This window comes from Mustela nivalis (genome assembly GCF_964662115.1).
Source record: "Mustela nivalis genome assembly, chromosome: 10".
NCBI classification, from domain to species: domain Eukaryota; kingdom Metazoa; phylum Chordata; class Mammalia; order Carnivora; family Mustelidae; genus Mustela; species Mustela nivalis.
The window spans coordinates 60,761,629-60,774,227 of record NC_139029.1 but is presented as its reverse complement, the minus strand read 5'-3'; the positions used below and the strand labels follow the sequence as shown (position 1 = coordinate 60,774,227).

The 12,599-nt window shown below is 38.0% G+C and overlaps 1 protein-coding gene across 5 annotated transcripts in view; it reads left to right on the top strand.

Annotated features, from left to right (window-relative positions):
• Positions 1–12,599, top strand: part of SLC44A5 (solute carrier family 44 member 5) — a 395,909-nt gene that overhangs the window by 217,397 nt on the left and 165,913 nt on the right. The gene's annotated exons all lie outside the window — the stretch shown is intronic.

Genomic DNA, 12,599 nt, shown 5'->3' with positions numbered 1-12,599 from the left:
AATAATCAGCATGCTTGTTTGCTCTTGCCAACCATCAGCATGTAGATTAGCATTTACTGTTACATGCCTGCGATATCCCAGCTCTAAACAAATATGCGTTCAGTATTTTGCAGAATTAGTATTCTAATTCTGCAAAAAGCCAAGTTGGGATTATTTATTTGAAGGTGTACCAGTGCTGCCTTTAGATTAAGTCTGAAATCTCTCATTCTTTCCGTGATAACACCATGGGTACATTCTGTTGTCTGGTATACAAACAGCCCCATTCAGTGTGTAGGTTACTTTTACTGCATTTGCATTGATTTTACAATAACTAATTTGTGAGAATTGAATCTAGCTTATTGGCCCTAAGGGGCCTCTAGATAGAATTGGATTCAACAGTAGTAGTAGTTGTAGCAATAATAATAATAATGATAATAATAATAATAATAGTAATAATAACGTGATGCCACATTTGGACAGACAAAATACAGATTAAAGGTGTGCCTTTTGTAGCCATAGAGAAGAAGGCAAAGTTACGCCTGGCTGGCTTTAGGTGTGGGGATGAAGTTGAGATCTGACTTTAGTTATTTAGAGTTTAATGATGGAAGCAGGTAATCCAGGTAAAGTCTAAACTACTGTGATAATCACTATGAAGAAGGTAATTTATTTTTTACTAAGGGATGATTTAGGCACCACAGAGGCCTTCAAAGGTGAAATGGTCATTATTTGGGCATACCTCCCCCATTCTTAAATCCAAGACCAGGGGAAAGTGTTGTAAAACCACAGGGGCTTAACTCTAGGAAGACACAGTTAACCCATTTGTAACTTTTCTATAACGCCCTTCCTGGGAAAGTAATTGGGGTGTTTTATGAGCAAATGAGAAAGCCCAGATTCTTTACATTACCTTGGGCAGCAGGGCCAGCTTTAATAATGCCTTTTGCTTACAGATACCACTTCCCCTCATAGAGATCCGCATTATTATCAGATATTCAGGCCAGCCTTTCCAGCATTCTTTCCTTGTTAGTCGACCCTGTTCTGTACACCTGTCTCCGTTCACAAGGATATCATTTGTACCTAGTGATCACTCAACTGTAGTTATTTCTAGGAGAGGTGAAGGAGTGATGGTAGGGCCATGGGAGATATTAACTCAGTTTCTCTTTTGTTCCCATCTACTAAGAATTGGACCTATGGGAACCAATGACCCGTAAAATTGATCCTCTCCACCGAAGGGTGATTTTGATAGTTTAAATTGTTTTTCCAGTTCCTTTTGAAAAGTTGTTATCCAGTGCTCAGGCTTTGTCCCCTATATTCAACAGATTTTTTAAGAGTTTTTTTTTAAACATTGGATTGAGATTATGAGCTTGGTAAAATGAAGTGGCAGTGAAATGAATGCAAATAGAAAAGAAAGAAATAAGCCTCTTTTGTAAGATGCTACATGAGAAATTCCATGTGTGATTTAGAACCAAGAAAAAATTTTTATTTAATGGAGAATTAATTTACTTTCTTCTGTTAGATAAGGAGAACTGTGTAATCCACTATATTTCTCCTTTTGTACTGAATAAGCTGATAAACTTAATTTCAATGCCAGCAACTATATTAGTCTTTGAGTCAAGAATTTATTTTCGGGAGTTTGAATTTCTATTTCTGTTTTAATAACTGTTGCACCCAGGTGTTTTAAGTCATTTCATTTAAGTTTTCTTTTTTTCTGGAAAGAGGCAGCATATAGGTAGACAGGTAAATAGAAATAAAAGGCCTACATATTCCATAATTGCCTTTTCCCTTTATACACAAAACAGATGAAGGACATATGACTGATACTCATCAAATTGTAGGTTTCACAATGCTGAAAATAACTATTATTATGAAGGGTAGAAAATCTGTCTGAAATGTAATAAAATGACTTTATTTCTACCTTAAGCATTGGGAAGATGTGACAAATCCACTATCATTTAGGAGTTCAAGAAGAGAAAGAAACAGGGTTCATTAGGGATGTGGTAGAGGGGATTCACTCACACAAAAGAGCTGGACTAAATGACCTCTAAGTCCTTTCCAACCTTGAAATTTCATGACTGATTCAATTAATGCCAAAGCATAGAAGGAAGAATCCAGCTTCTGGCCCAAGTGATAAACATGTAAAGTACTGTAGTGATATCCTCTTGTGAATTCTGAAGTGCCATTATCAAGTACACATCTCAAGTTATTGTGAGAATATAATGCTTTCTCTTAAATTTATGCAGTTCTCATTGGCTACTTGTTGAAATAATTGGTGTGCTTTTTTGGTTATACCAATTATAACATCATTATTTTTATTTCCTTCCATTTCCTTTCATCTTTGGAGACTATTTTAAAGTTTTCAAAGGGAGTGCTGTGGATATAGGCTTTTTATTTCAAAATATTTTACAAGTCAAAATGGCTTGTAACTTCCTTTCTTCCCTCACGTTCTCTCCAGTAATGGTTTATTCTCTAACACTCTCCTCACACTGATTTTGTGAAGGTTACCAATGATTTCCATCTTTCCAGGTGGTTTCTTTTGTTTTAACCTTGCAGCAATATTTGACAAAGGTGACCATTCTATTTTTTGAAACATTCTTTTCTCTTGTTTGTTTGTTTGTTTGTTTTTTTACCTCATACTCACCTGAAACTTCTTTTACCTTATTGGCCTCTACTTTTCAGTTTTCTCAATCTTGGCTTGATCTCCAAATGTTGGAATGACATAAGACTTGGTCCTTGGCCATCTACTCTTCTCCTTCTCTAGTCTATTTTTAGACTAAGCCAATACCTCTAAGTATTATTTGTATGTCATTGACTCCCAAGCTTGTATTGTTACCAATGATTCTTCCATTGACCTGGGTATTTCTGGATTTCTCTGCCTACTTGACATGTCTCTTTGAATTCTTAGTACTTACTCACACTTAATGTGGCCCAACCAAGCTCTTGATTCCTACTCTCACCCCAAGTTCTAAACCTGCCCCATCAGTTTTCCCCATTTCAGAAAATAATACCAATATCCATTAGGTTACAGATCCTTGGTTTCTTTTCTTTTCTTTTTCCATCTCTCACATTCGCTCCATTAGGAAGTCTTACTGGCTTTAGCTCTACAATATATCTCCAGGCCAATGGCTTCTCCACCTTTCCCGCTACCACCTTCATCCATGTCTCTATACATTCTGCCTATACTTTTGCACTGGACACTAGAGTGGTCTTCCTTTTTACACTCCTGCTTTTCTTAAACCCATTATCCACACAAGACCCTGAGTGAACTTTCAAATCATAGATGAAATTATGCAGCTCTTCTACTTATATATTTTTAGTAGCTTCCCATAGCAGTTTGATAATATCTCAAACTTACTGGGCCTTATATGAGTGCCTTTTGTGTAATTCACTGATTTTTTTTCTCTACCACTCTTTCTCTCTTTATCCTCTCATTGTAGCTGTAGTGGGATTCTTTGAAATTTTTGAACATTCTGAACTTACATCCATCTTGGAGACTTTGTGATTGTTATTCCTCTACCTGAAATGTTTTGCCCCCAGAACTTTATATGGCTGGCTGCCTCTTATCATCCCTCTCCTAACTGCCATTGCCTAAGAGGTCTTAATGACACTTCCCCCCCAACCTTTTTTTTTTTTGAAGATTTTATTTATTTATTTGACAGACAGAGATCACAAGTCAGCAGAGAGGCAGGCAGAGAGAGAGGAGAAAACAGGCTCCCCACTGAGCAGAGAGCCCGATATGGGGCTCGATCCCAGGACCCTGGGATCATGACCTGAGCCAAAGGCAGAGGCTTTAACCCACTGAGCCACCCAGGCGCCCCCCCCCACCTTTTTTTAGTAGCTTCAACTTTTTATTTAAATTCTAGTTAATGAACATAGTCACTCTCTGTGACATCACTTAGTTGTATTTATTTTATAATATTTATCACTACTGAAAAACTGCTTTAGTCCTTTCTTTGCTTACATAGTTAATGCCCAGTCTAAAATATCAGGTCAATGAAAAGCAAGAACTTTGTCTGTTTTGTTGATCAGTCTATCCCCTGGATTTAGAAAGTCCCTGACACATATGTATTTGTTGTACAACTAAGTGAACTATTACCCTAGCTTCAAGATGTGCTGGAGATGTGCTGGGAAGGATGGAAGCTAGTTGGAATAAAGGCAGGGTACCATTTAGAAGACTTACTTCAGTAATCCAACTGAGAAATGATTAAAACATGGACTAAGGCAGTGGCCCTGGGAGAGAAGTTTAAGAGCTAATGAAAAAGCAAAGCCTTTAAGGCTTTTGTACTGACTGTATGTTGGGGGTAGAAGAGAGAATTTAGCATGACTGGGCCTGATAGTCAGATGGGCTGTGGTTATGATTACCAAATCAGGGAACATAGGAGGAGAAGAAGGATGGTTACGAAGGGTAGAGAAAACCGTAAGTAAGTTTAGATTTAGAAGTGCTGAATTTGGGATTCCTGTGGCATGCCCAGGGAGGAATATTTAGTACAAAGTCAGGAATATACTTCTGAGGCTCTTTAAAATATTGATATATTTCTTTTAACTAAAAAAGTATGTAAATAAAGAGGAAAAATTTAAAGAATATTAAAGTGTAATAAAAAACTTTAGGGGTCTACTTGTGCCTGAGTGGCTCAAAGCATCTGACTTTGGCTCATGTCATGATCCCAGGGTCCTGAGATCAAGGCCCACATTGGGCTCTCTGCTCAGTGGGGAGCCTGCTTCTCCCTCTTCCACTCCACCTGCTTGTGCTCTCTCTCTCTCTGTCAAATAAATAGATGAAATATTAAAATAAATAAAACCTTAAAAAATAGTAAGTTTTCTCTTTTGAGAAATACTCCCTGGTCATCTCTAGAGTATACTGTATGTACTTTCTTGGTGCTCTCAGAATACACTGTGTACTTACAATACTGTATTGTAATTAGTTGTTTTCTTGGCTTATTCTTCAATTAAACCATGGGTTCTGCTAAGTAGTAACAGTTTTGATCATGTTGCGCCCTCTATTCACATTTCACCAGTGAGTTCCCACTGCTAAACATTAATTCCCATGCCTAATTTATCTTACTATACACAAATTTATCTTACTATATCTGCCTAAACTACTTTTCCTTTCTATGCTCTGTCTGTCTCTTGCTCTCTCTCTTTCTCTGTGGAGTTTCTAAACCCTTGAATGAACTTTCTGTTGAATCAAAACAGTCCTGTATACTTCTGCAGGGCCTGAAAATTTATTATATCAGTGCCCTAGAATTACAACTCAGGGATGATAACTGGCACTAACAAAGTCACAAGAGACTGATGTATAGCACCAGAATACCAATGCAGTAATTTACATTAAGAAATTATGCTGAGCAGACCTGGTGTTCATGTTGGCCTGACCAGCACATTGCTCCCTTTAGGCAAACTGCATGAGAAACCTAATTATTAAAAGGTTGCTTGATGAGTGTATAGTTCGAACAAGGGAATTGCATGAGTAGAATATCTAATGGCATCAGGGGCTGGCTGCCTATGGTGTCTCTCAATGGAGTGGGATCCTTATATGAGTTTGATTTGGTGCTCTAACCTTGAGTGTGCTTGAAGGGCAGAGCTGTTTGATCATTATTTGCAATTCTCTTTAGATATGTTAATAAAGTCAATAAGTTTAAAATCAGGCTTGCTGGACTAGGAGGCTTATAATATCATAGAACTGATTATGTACATTTCTGCTTTAATTTTGTGTTGATTTCTTAGTTTAACTCTTAGAAAGCAGCATTATTTTGTGTACTCTCAAGTTTTGGGGAAACACTTTACTGTTACATAAAGTGATAGTGTTCCTTGCTTAATGGCCCTGCTCAGGAACCACCCCTTCTGACCCCAGTCTCAGTGTATCTTCCCTCCACTGAAATCCTGCAGCTTTTGGTGTGAATGATATTCAGTACATTCTACTTGTGATTGCTTTTTAACTTCTGTACTCGTGTATTATTTTGTCATTTGACCTATAACTCCCTTGAAGGACAGAGATCTGCATTCAGTATATATGTGAGTAATTAATGACAAGGGCTGTCTTTCCCCCACCCCCAATAATACCACTAGCTAGAGCATCTGCTCCTTTGATGACATTCTGATTTTAAAGAATGGGGTTATTTCTTTCATGGCTGTGTTTATAAATGTTAATATTCTTCTAATCTGCACCTTTCAGATTTTTCCATTAAAAAATAAATAAAATCAACAAAGTCCATCCCCATGTCCTGAGAAGATAATATATGACCTTTATTATAGGCTACTAACTGTAGCAATTTGGACTTTATTTTTTCAGACTTGGACCCACAGGTCAAGCAAATGGTCATAACATTTTAATGGCTTTGCTCTAACATAAAATGAATGAGATAAACAGAATAAACTGAGCTTTTTACACTGGGACCTATAAATCTTTGACCTGCCTTGACCTGGAATACTCGGATCTGCACTGCATACAGTGTCATGCCCTCTGTGGACATTTCATAAAAACTAACTGAATTGAAAATTGGTCTGAGGTATATTCCAAAAGCCCTAGTAATACAAGTAGCTCAGAGAACTCTGATGCTATTTCCTTATTAGCTGAGAGTTGAATTTAGGAATTTGAACTCTCATATCATACCACTGTCATCTGAAAATGGTATGGAATTTGGATAGCTTCTCAGCAAGAGTTTTAAATATGACTTTAAAGTCCTAGAGTTAAAACCTGTTAGTAAGGGTTTACTTATATATGGTGACTGTTTTGTCTCAAATATGATAGTGCTATGGCGACCCTGCAGCCTCTTGTGTTTTTCCATAGGTTCTATGTCACTCTGCTTCCTCCTCAGCCTCATTTACCTTTATTCATTGAACAAATATTTTTATACATGTAACTCTGTGATAAGAATTATGCTAGTTGGTGATAACACAAAAATAAGATGTCCTTGTCCTCAAGGAATTAGACAATAGAAGAAACAGGCAACTGAAAAAAACTTTATGGTTCAATGTAGGAAGTACAAGTGGTGGGAAAAAACGACCTCTTAGCTGTGGAAGTCTTATGTGGCTGCTGTTCCAAAGACTAGTATTGACTTATTTTCATTCAACAAATATTTATTGGTCATCTGATATTTTCCCAAAATCTTATAGGCATTAAATACATAGTGATAAGCAAGATAGATACAGCACCTGTGTTTTTGGAAGAGGGAAGAGACAGGGCAGACAACATCTGAAAAATGAACTAACAGTATTACAAAGTGAAAACTATGAGAAAGAAAACAAAACAGTATGATGTGATAATGCATAGCTGAGGATGGGGGTGGGCTCTCATTTAGACTTTGTGGCCGCAGTAGACCTCTTTATAGAGCTGACAATTGAAATGAGACTTGAGTGGTAAGGAGGAACTAGCTATACAAAGATTGAGGACATGGCACTTCAGACAGAGGAATAGAAAAACATTAAGTCTTTAAAGCAAGAATAAGTTTCTGTGTTCAAAGAGCAGAATGAAGGCTGGTGTGACTGCAGTATGATGGAAAGGAGATGGGGTTGGCAGTGGGTTGGTAGGTAACTCCCGCAAGCACATTACAGCTTGTGTGTATAAGTGTGATGCAGAGCCATTGGTAGGTTTTAGGGGAATGAGTTAATCTAATACATGTTCTTAAAACTCATTTTACTGCTGTGTAGAGAATGATTTTTAAGAGTCCAAAAGCAGCAGCAAGGAGATCCATAGGAAGTCTTTGCAGTCATCTAAGAGGAGGAGTCAGACTTAGACTAGGGTGGTGGTAGTGGCGATGGATAGATGTGAATACATTCAATATATTTTTTGGTAGTAGAGATGACGTACTTACTAGTGTGAGATGAGAGAAAGAAGTCAAGGAAAACTGCTAGATTTGTAAGTTGAACAACTAGGTGGATGATAATTCTCTATATGAAGAATGGAAATAGGGAGGAACAAGTTTGCTATCGTAGGACTTCTATTTTGGCTGTGTTATGTTTAAGTTGTAGAGTAATAGATATTCTTGTGATGATGCTATAAATGAGCCTGTAGCTCAGTGAAGAATAAGGTGAGGGCTAACCATTGAGAATTGGTGGGGGGCAGTTATTGGTGTAGAGATAATATTTTAAGCCAAATGTCTGAATTATATCACTTAGGAGGGTGAAGAAGAGACCTAGGGATAAACTCTGAACTTGACCACATTTGAGGGGGGTCATTCAGAGGTAGAGGAGCCAGCAAAGGAGACAGAAAAGGCACCCATGGGTTAGCAGAAAAGCAAGGAGTTTGCAACTTTTAGAAGCTGAAAGTAGTGATACAAGAAGAGGTGGATGGGTGGATAGATGGATGGATGGATGGATGTGATCAACTGTGTTGATTGCTTTGGGAGATCAAGCAAGATAAAACTAAGAAGCGACTATTGGTTTTGGCAATACAAGTTATTAGTGACCTCATCCGCTCAATCTCAGTGATGTAGTGGGCACTTAAGTCTGATAGGGAGAGTTCATTAAAGAATATGAGGTGAAAACCTGGAGGTGCCCACTAGAAACAACTCTTTCAATAAGTTTTATTGGAGGATGAGGGGTATCTGGGATTAAAGTAGAGTTTCTAAAGATAGAGGATACTAGGACATGGTAGTGTATGGTGCTAGAGATGATCCAGGGCGCTATTGATGCAAAAGAAAGGGGAAATTATAGAAAAAAAGTCCTGAAGATGAAATCCAGAACGTGACTGGAGAGTGGGCTTTGGTAGGAAGAGAGATACCTAATCCATATAGCAAGATGGTAAACTGGGGATTAGGTGTCAATAGTTTTGATGATGGAAAGAGGGAGATTCTTATTTCTTGCTTTTAATTTCTCAATGAAATTGAGAAAGACAAGGATGGGCTGTTGGTGGTAGTAGTGGTGGTAGCAGGCCCATGTGTGTGAGGGCTGAGAGGAGAATGTACGAAGCAAACATTTTGGAAAGTGAAGAGGTGAACATGATATATTATTAATCCAGAATACATATATTTTGCATTTCCCATATAGAGTTTATTATTCTAGTTTTATAAAAATTTAAGGGAACTCAAAATTTGGTCATTGTTCTAATGGAGCACAATGATTTTTAGACACATGTCAGATACCTAAATTCTGTGAACAAAAATATCCTTGGGGCACCTGGGTGGCTCAGGTGACTAAGTGACTGACTCCTGGTTTTTGGCTCAGGTCATGATCTCAGGGTTGTGAGATCAAGCCTGGCCTCGGGCTCTGTTCTCAATGTGGAGTCTGCTTGAGATTCTCTCCCTCTCCCTCTGCCCCTTCCCCCTCACTCACTCTCTCTCTCTCTTAAATAAGTAAATAAAAAATTTTTAAAGATTTTTATTTATTTATTTGAGAGAGAGACAGTGAGAGAGCATGAGCGAGGAGAAGGTCAGAGGGAGAAGCAGACTCCCCGTGGAGCTGGGAGCCTGATGTGGGACTCGATCCCGGGACTCCAGGATCATGACCTGAGCCGAAGGAAGTTGTCCAACCAACTGAGCCACCCAGGCGTCCCGTAAATAAAATCTTAAAAACAAAAAAGAAGATCCTGAGGTAGCTGGAATTGAACACCAGTACCTTAGGGGTACTTCACATACTAGGAATGTCTTGAATAACATTTTGAACAAAGAATCATGTTATTAAAGGAGGCTTCTTTTATGTGATGGCTTAAAGACAGGATAAGCATGTTCCATACCAGGCAGATGTGCTTAGTTAGTGTGGAAAGCAGGGGATATATATATCACATAGCTGAAAAATAGAGAAGATCAACATATGTATGAAATATTGGAGATGAAATATCAGCAGCATTTTTTTTTTTTAGTTATAATGGGGAAGATCATGCATTAGTCTTTTCTTTCATTCATAACTCTTATCTGTTATGTACTGTGGGCATTCAGAAATGAATAAGACATAGACTATGCTCTCAAAAAACTTAAACTACTAACTTCAATATAAAAAATTACTGACTTGATACACAGATATACAGGCATAATTCAGGGGGATAGAGTAAAATGAGTGAAATGAATAATTATTCCCAATTGGAAGGATGAAAAAATGTTTCTTGAAGGTATCATTTGAGCAGGATCTCGGAAGAGGAGAATGATTTTGATAGAGAATGAAGAACAGAATCAGACTCATGGAGGCCTATGTTGCAGATTAGGTTCTCCGGAAACAGATGGTGAGCTGGATTTGGGGTGCAAGCTCCTTATTAGGGGTCAACACCAGTGTAAAGGAGGGTGGAAAGTGGGAATGCACAGAGCAAGATGTCAAACTGTGACCACAAGGCCTCAGCCCACCCAGCACGGAGCTTTGGAGTGAGTACTGTCCCTCCCAGGGACAGTGAAATGTTGAGGCAGACTCGTGTGAAATGGTTGAGGCATTGTGAAGGTCCTGGCACATAAAGGCTGTTTATGACCACACTTTCCCCAACCAGGCAGTAAGTCCTTCTTGAAGGGAACCCAGGTGGTGCATCTCCATGGGGACCACAGAATGTGAGGGCATGGTGTGTCCGATGGTGTTGCAGAGGGGCTGGAACAAACACTCGTGCAAAACCTGCTTTGGGAATGAAGCTGAACAGATTGTTTGGAATTATGGAGAAGTTTAAAGGGCACCATGAAGATTTAGGACTCGCTTTGCTTCGGGGCTTTGTTAAGGAAGTTATGTAGGACTATGTGATCATTTAATGCTCTGCTTTCAGGCGAGAACCCCGCGTAGTGAAGCTAGGGCAGCAGCACCTCTTAGAAATAAGAGCTGCCACAGAACACAGCTGCTTAATGAATTTGTATGTTGGGGGGAGAGAGACAGACTACATATTGTGTCTATTTCCATCTGGTCTCTTATTCTTGGATAATAGTATCTTTGATGTTTCATTCACCACAGACATTTGACTCTTCACCTTTACTATGACTACTAAAACGTTTCTCATAGACCCATAGTTTCTTTTCTTGGAGAAGCTAATGCTTGTTTTTATTACTCTACACCTGTATACCACACACCATATTATTATATCCCTGTGTCAGAAGAGTTTATTACCACATGCTTTTCAAATATTGTTGTATTCAGGCTGTTTTGCAACTGAATGAATTTGTTTTTCATTTGTTCTTCACCATTTTAACACTTACAGTTTGAATTCTTTTGGCAGGACAATGGGAAGAGAAACTTTTTTTTTTTCTGTTTAAAAATTGGACGTACTTTGTGTCCATTTAGAGCAGGAGACATGTGAGTGGGCACAGTGGGGAAGCCAATAGGGCTGAAGGCAACAGTTTCTAAAGGCTTGGGCACAGGACTGTGGGACTCACTCCGTGACTGTGAAATGAAACCTCTGGAGGCAATCCTAGTAATAGCATCTCATTATGGAATTTCTGAGTCATTCAGACACCAGCAGTGTGGAGCCAGTTTCCTGAGTCTTAATAGAACCAAAAATACTTGTTCTATACTCCAAAAATACTCCAGAAAACCCAGGAGTAGAAAGAGCATTATCAGGAGACAGAAAGGAAAGGCCTACTAGAATTTTCTCCACTCACTAACAGCTGACCTTAATTGCTTTTCTTAATGTAATGACTATGCAGCAGTTTGACTTGAAGGTTATTTTCCAGTTAGATCTGTGAGGAAAAATTACTGAAGTATTATCAAACTTTATTTAGGTATTGGTATTTAATTTAAATCTCTTCCATATTGTACATTAGGCTTTTTTTAGATGATTTTTTTGCTTGGTTGTTTAAGTAAGGAATTATTAAATAAATGTGAGTTAAGCAGTTCTTGAAATGCCTTTCTATTTTGGTAATGAAACTGTCACTCAGGCACAGCCCTTCACTTGATATGAGCTTGTCCAAATCCTATATATAGCCTCTCAGAGAAACAAAACAAAACAACAACAGCTTTTTACTGTTAATGTTATAAACCCAAATGGACAAAGTGACAACAAACCTCACAGCTGTGTATTTTAAAAGTCAGGACATGATAAAATAAGGCTAAAACTTCCCAACACATGTCATATTGTCATTTTGATTTAAGTGACTTGTTGGACATTTATCCAAGATGTCACCGTGTTTCATGATTTACAAGTATAGATATCACTTTATGTGCTCTAGACTTTAGAATTCAGATCATTCTACATTTATTTCAAGCTGGAAGTCTCCTATTTATTTGATGAAATATCTTCAAGAATTAATTCCTTCATGTTGGTAAAGTTGTGGTCCTGTGAAATATTATTTATCTTATGTTTTTTGGTAATCTGTCATCTATTCTTCATGGGATGTTTTCTGTCAGAAATGTAAAAAAAAAAAAAGGCTCAATGTCAAAAACTAAGAAAAGTGTTTGCTCAAAATTTAAAGTAAAAAAATTCACACTAGAGTTGATGGTCTCCATGTGCCTTATTCTTAATGTTTCACTCCTAAAAACATTCCATGGTAATGTGCATTTACATTTTATAGGTCCCTCTTGTGCCCTGCAGTAAGGATGGAGGAAGTGTGGAAGGCGCTGTTAGTTTACATTTGTGCATTTGATATCACAACTTGTTTTTTAGATTTAGGAAACTAAAGTTACAACCACATAATCCAACTTCTCCATATGCATTATCCATAATTTAATTTAATTTTGTTCAATAAAAGAGGGATTGGAACTCCATCTCTTCCTTTCTGGAAGAAGTTTGA